The sequence below is a fragment of the Vitis vinifera genome, chromosome 11, assembly GCF_030704535.1.
Source record: "Vitis vinifera cultivar Pinot Noir 40024 chromosome 11, ASM3070453v1".
Taxonomy (NCBI): domain Eukaryota; kingdom Viridiplantae; phylum Streptophyta; class Magnoliopsida; order Vitales; family Vitaceae; genus Vitis; species Vitis vinifera.
This window is the reverse complement of record NC_081815.1, coordinates 14,860,231-14,866,961: the sequence shown is the minus strand read 5'-3', so window position 1 is coordinate 14,866,961 and position 6,731 is coordinate 14,860,231.

Sequence of the window (6,731 nt, the reverse complement as noted above, 5' to 3'; positions counted from 1 at the left end):
AATTTGGAATTCGTTATTTATTTAATAATGTTCTAGTTTCACTTTTATCTATCCTTATTCCATGTATTATACATTATGAGCATTCTCGCTTACATCTTTTGCATTGTACATGACTTAGGTGCATTAGGAGTTGTACAAAAGATCTAAGTCATGGGTTCCTTGCAAATAGATGACTTGTTCACAATCGATTCATAGGTTTAGGCAACCCATTAGAGGTTGTAGTGAACCACCTCCTAATTGGAGGAATGGTTGGTCTTGGCTATCGGAATGGTTGGTCTTAGCTATCAGAATGGTTTTCCCATGGTGAGTGCACTAGTGTGTATGGTTACATATTGGATAAGACCTACGATGAGTCATGATTGAAGGTTGTAAAGTAGTCATGACCTCACTAAGTTGCTTCATTGTGTTGTCTCTCAACCTTGAAAGAATATTGAGCTTGTGCTAAAGTTAGCAATGGCTTTGACTTACAGGTGAGATCATAAGTTGATCATATATTCCCTATAGATTGGGTCACTGTTGATGGAAGCCCATAGTAATAGGTATTCTCAATAAAGGCACTATGATATCTCATGGGATTGAGACACTGTGTCTTCTTGGGTGATTCTAAAGAGGTGTGTTCATGGAAACTATGGTCATAGTAATTCCTTAAGTAGAACTTGACATAGGCTCTTTGAGAGCTAAGACATGTCAGTTAAATACACAATAGGAGGATCTATAACTCAAGGATAGTAGAAGTAGTCTTGAAAGGCTGATATCTTTCACCTTGTTAAACCATAGACACCAGTTCATAGGGAGATTGAACACAATGGATAGCAGGTCACAGACTCGAACACGTAGTGTCTCATTGTTATTTACATAGGATGTTGGAGTTTAGTTGATTCTCTATAGTGGGATATTGAATCAACTTTAGAATTGGATTCTAAGGGATCTAGTACTCCTATGGGTCCTAGTGGTCCCCACTCTGAGCTCATATACCTTGTTGGCATGGATTATGAGGGTCGGATTGGCTCTAAGTTCACTTGTGTGTATAAGGGCGTTTTGGTAACTATGTAAGGTTGCACAAGGGTAAGTGAACAAGGTCTTTGGATTGGGCTAGTTGATGAATTAGTAGGCCCTATTGGGTTAATTAATCAATTAGGACTATTTTGGGTTAGATTAAGTGACCCATGCCCATGTGGGCTCAAATCACTTAAGCCCAATTAAGAACCCCAGGGGTTAGAGTTTCCATAACTTTTGTCTTCCACCATCCAGAGAGAAAGAGAGCCATAGTCTTCACCCTCTTTTCCTTCCCATCAGAAGTGTGTCAAGAACAAAGTTGAGTCATTGGGAAAAAGATCATGGGTTTACAAGACTTCCAACTACTTGAAGACCATCTTCAACACTTGGAATTTAAGGTTTTGGAACATCCAAACCTAAAGGTTAGATCTTTAACCCTAAAAGAACAATTTTTTTTTTAATTACTATTACTTCCATTGCTTAGATCTAAAATGCCAACAAACGTGATCGATTGTACAACTCGGCTTTACGCCTAAAATGAAACTCAATTGTTATGATTGATCCGAACGGGTACGGTGTATGACGGAATCTAGATAAGACAATGACATGATTGGTCATATAGGTGCAGTCTACGTCAAAATCGAAACTAAACTATCATGACTGATCAAACAGGCTGTGGTTAATCATAAAAACCAGACAGGACTCCGTAAAATATGACTGAACAGTTAAGACTGGATGGATAGTGTGTGATCTATCATGAAGACAAGACAAGAAAACAACGGGACTAGCTGTATAGGTCCGTTGTACGTCGAAAATGAAATTGAACTATTATGACTATTTCAACAGGGTATGATGTATGACGAAGACAAGACAGGACAATGATGTGATTGACCGTATAGGTGTGTGCGGTCTACACCAAAATCAAAATTGAACTGTCATGACTGATTAAATGGTGTGTGGTCTATGACGAAGATGAGACAGGACAACGACGTGACTGATCATATATATCCACTCTACGATGGAAACGAAATTGAACTATTATGACTAATCCGATGGGGTACGCTCTATAAAGAAGACCAGAGAGGACAATGATGTGACTGATCATACAAGTGCGGTTAAAGCCAAAATAAAAAAATTAATTGTCATGACCGATTCGATGGGGTATAGTCTATGATGAAGACCAGACAAGACAACGACGTGACTAATCAAACAGGTGTGGTCTACACCGAAATTGGAATTGAACTATCATGACTGATTGAACAAGATGTGGTTTATTGAGAAAAGCATATAGGACAACGATGTGATTGATCATATAAGTGTGATCTCCATAGAATATGATACTAAACTGTCAAGATCAATCAGATAGTGTGCAATCTATGATGAAGAAGAGACAGGAAACTAATGTGACCAACTTTACAGTTCTACTCTACTCCGAAAAAGAAACTGAACTATCATCAGCAATTCGTTAGGGTACGATCTATGATGAAGACCAGACAAGACAATGATGTGACTGATCATACACATGCGGTCTACGCTGAAATCGGAATCGAATTGTCATGATTGATCTAACAATGTGTAGTTTATGATGAAGTCGAGACAACACAACGATGTGATCAATCGTACATGTCAGCTCTACACCAAAAAAGAAAATGAACTGTTATGATCAATCCGATGGGGTACAGTCTATAACAGAGACTAGACAGAACAACGATGTGACTAATCATACAGGTGCAGTTTAAGCCAAAATCAAAACTGAACTATCATGATTGATCGGATAGTGTGCGTTTGAGGGTAAAGACAAGACAAGACAACGACGTGACCGATAGTACAGATGTGATCTCTATAAAATGCAATACTGAGCTATCAAGACCGATCAAACAGTGTGTGGTTTATGAAGAAAATGAGATAGGACTATGATATGATTGATTGTACAATAGCAGTTTATGCCGAAATCAGAACTAAATAGCCATGACCAATCAGACAGGGTACGGTCTATGATGAAGACCAGAGAAGACAATGATGTGATTGATTGTATAGGTGCAGTTTACGACAAAATAGGAGTTGATTTGTCATGATTGATCCAAAAAAACGCGGACTATCACCAAAAGCAGTCAAGATAGCAATGTGACTGATTGTATAGGTGTGATCTCTACATAATATAATACTATACTATCTAGACCAATTGGATAATGTTCGATCTATGACAAAGACGAGACAAGACAATGAAGTGATTGATCGTATAAGTGCAATCTATGAGGAAAATGAGATAGGACTATGACACAACTAATCGTATAAGTGCAGTCTATGTCGAAATCGAAATTGAATTGCCATGAACCATTGGACAAGGTACAGTTTAGGATGAAGACTAGAGAAGACAACGTGACTAATTGTACAGGACGGTATACGCCGAAATAGGAACTAAATAGTTATGACTAATCAAATAAGATGCAGTAAGTCACTAAAAGTGGACAAGACAACAATGTGACCGATCATAAGGGTGTGATCTACGCATAATACAATATAGAATTTTCAAGACCGATTGAACAGTGTGTGGTCTATGACAAAGACGAGTCAGGAAAAAAACGTGACCGATCGTACAAGTTCGTTCTACACTAAAAACGTAACAAAACTATTATAACCAATCCAACGGGATACAGTCTATCATGAAGACCGGATAGGACAACAACGTGACTAACCATACATGAGCAGTCTACATTGAAATCATAACTAAACTATCATGATTAATCAAAGAGGATGCGGCCAATCATGAAAACCATACAGGATAACGATGTGATCAATCATAAAGGTGTGATCTCTATAGAATACGACATTGAACTATCAAGACTGAACGGATAGTATGTGGTCTATGATGAAGATGAGATAAAACAACTATGTGATTGATCATATAGGTCTGCTTTACGTCGAAAAGGAAACTGAACTATCATGATCAATTCAATCAGGTATGGTCTATTATGAAGACCAAATAGGACAACTACGTGACTGATCAAACAGGTGCAGTCTATGCCGAAATCGAAACTAAATTATCATTACTGATCAAACAAGATGCGGTCTATCATGAAAAATAGAGAGGACAAAGACGTGACCAATTGTATAGGTGTGATATTCGTAGAATACAATATTGAAATGTCAAGACCAATTGGACAATGTGTGGTCTATGACAAAGACGAGAAAAGACAATGACGTGATCGATCGTACAAGTTTACTCTATGCCAAAAACAAAATTAAACTATTATGCAGCTCTGATGGGCTACGGTCTATGACGAAGACTAGACAAGATAACAACGTGACTGATCGTATAAGTGTGGTCTACGATAAAATTGGAACTAAACTACTATGAACGATCAGATAGTGTGATCTCCACAAAATACGCTATTGAACTGTCAAGACCGATCAAATAGTGCGTGGTCTATGATGAAGACCAGACAAGACAACGACGCAACTGATCATATAGGTGCGATCTATGCCAAAATCAAAACTGAATTGTCATATCCAATCGAACAGGATGTAGTTTATCATAAAAAACATAAAGGACAATGATGTGGCCAATTGTATAGGTGTGATCTTTGCAAAATATGAGTTTGAACTATCAGGAAGAATTAAACAATGTATGGTATATGACAAAGACAAGATAGGAAAACAACATGATTGATTGTACAAGTCCGCTCTACGCCGAAAGCGAAATTGACTTTTTATGCTGATATGACATGATATAATCTATGACGAAGACCATATAGGGTAACAATGTGATGGATCATATAGGTGCAGTCTACGCCAAAATTGGAACTGAACTATCATGACCGATTATATAGTGTGCAGTCTATGATGAAGACAAGACAAGATAACGACATGACTGGTCATACAGGTATGATCTCTATAGAATACAATATTGAACTACCAAGATGGATTCGGCAGTGTGTGGTCTATGATGAAGATGAGACATGACAATGTCATGACCAATCGTACAAGTCTACTTTACACCAACAACATTACTAAACTATTATGATCGATCTAATGGGGTACAATCTTAACCGAAGACCAGATAGAATAATAACGTGACTAATTGTATAAGTGTGCTCTATGCTAAAATCGAAATCGAACTATCATGATCAATAGGATAGTGTGTGATCTATGACGAAGATGAGACATGACTAATCATATAGGTTCGTTCTACGCCAAAAACTAAACTAAACTCTTGTGACTGATCTAAGGGGATACGATCTTTGATGAAGACTAGACATGATAAGGACGTGGTTAATTGTACAACTGCGGTATACGCTGAAATCGAAACTGAACTGTCATGTTGTAGACCCTCAATTTTGTCCTTCGACACTTGCATTTATCTTAGGGGTGTCACATGCACCCAATTTTTTCCGTATGGCACCGTCATGGCCCTCTTTTAGGCTTGATTGGTTTTCAAGCCTTGTGTAGGTTCACCTATGGTCCAATTTGGTGCGAGCGTTTGGTCCATTAGAAGTGTCATCATGGTCGATTCTCTAGTTGTTCACATCATGCTAAAGGAAGGAAGTGAGGTCTCCCCAAAACTTCAGTTCAGTTGGAGACCATGACGGAACACACTGGTTTGTTTTAGTCATATCTCCCTCATCCGATCTCGGAATTGCGCATCGTTTGTTTGTTGGATTCCTTATTCTTTAAGGAATATTGTGTCAAAATTTGATAATTTTCTCAACCGGTCGACCGGATAGGTAACCGGTTCAATCGGTTCTTCAAGTTTTTTTTTAGGCGGTCGACTAGTTCATCGGGGCTGCTTGCGAACGACTCTATTTTTGGCATTTTTGGTGCCCTTGTTCAGGCTAGTTTGAGCCCTGTGCACTAGATGGGTTAGGAGAATGGTTTTATGTCCGATTTGGGCCATTTTTTGGGTTGATTGCAACTTACCTTGAATCCATGTGGATTCTTGGTGGGCAAGGAATTATAAAGTTATGAAGGGCAGTTGCCCACCTCGGGAAAGAGAGAGTTGAATGAGTTGGGGTTCCAAGGCTGAAGGTGAGGATTTTCCAAAGCTGAAGGGGAAAGAAAATGGGGTGGTGCGGATGCTGAGGAGGGAAGTTTGAAAGAAAGAAGAAAAGATGAGACGTTTAGAAGAGGAAGAAAATGGTTTTTTGAGAAATCTTGAGAGAGATTTTGTAAGAGGGAGAATTGAAAGTGTGGGGAAAAAGGTCTAAGAGTCTCTGAGGGTTTGGCACTTAGAGAGAAAGAAAAGAAAGGAGAAAGAGATAATAAAAAAGAAAGGTCTGAGAGGAAAAGTGGGAAAAGTTTTTAAAGAAAAACAAAGAGAACAGGAAAGAAAAAAGGATCTTGAGGAAAAGAAAAAAAGGATTTCTTTGGTTTGCCTTGGTAAGAAGAAAAAGATATTGTGATCACCGGTCTTTAGTGGATTTTGTGGAAGGAGAACCAATCTCACTTGAAGCTGAGAAACACCTCTCAAAGGTTGGTTCTTTTAGGGTATGTTTCTGGTTACTCTCATAATTCTTGCTTATATTCAGTTCCTCTTTCTGGTCATTTCAGAATGCTCAATGTTTTATTGATTGGTGTGGACGAAAAGGGCCACAAATTGTTATGTTGAAATTGGTTCTTTGTCTGTTTTCCATGTCCTTCATTCAGTTGGTGCCATTGATCCCGTTTGATTTTGTTCATGTCAAAAATCTATTTTAAATCATTCCCCCATTTCAGCCCATGAATCTACTCCTAAAATG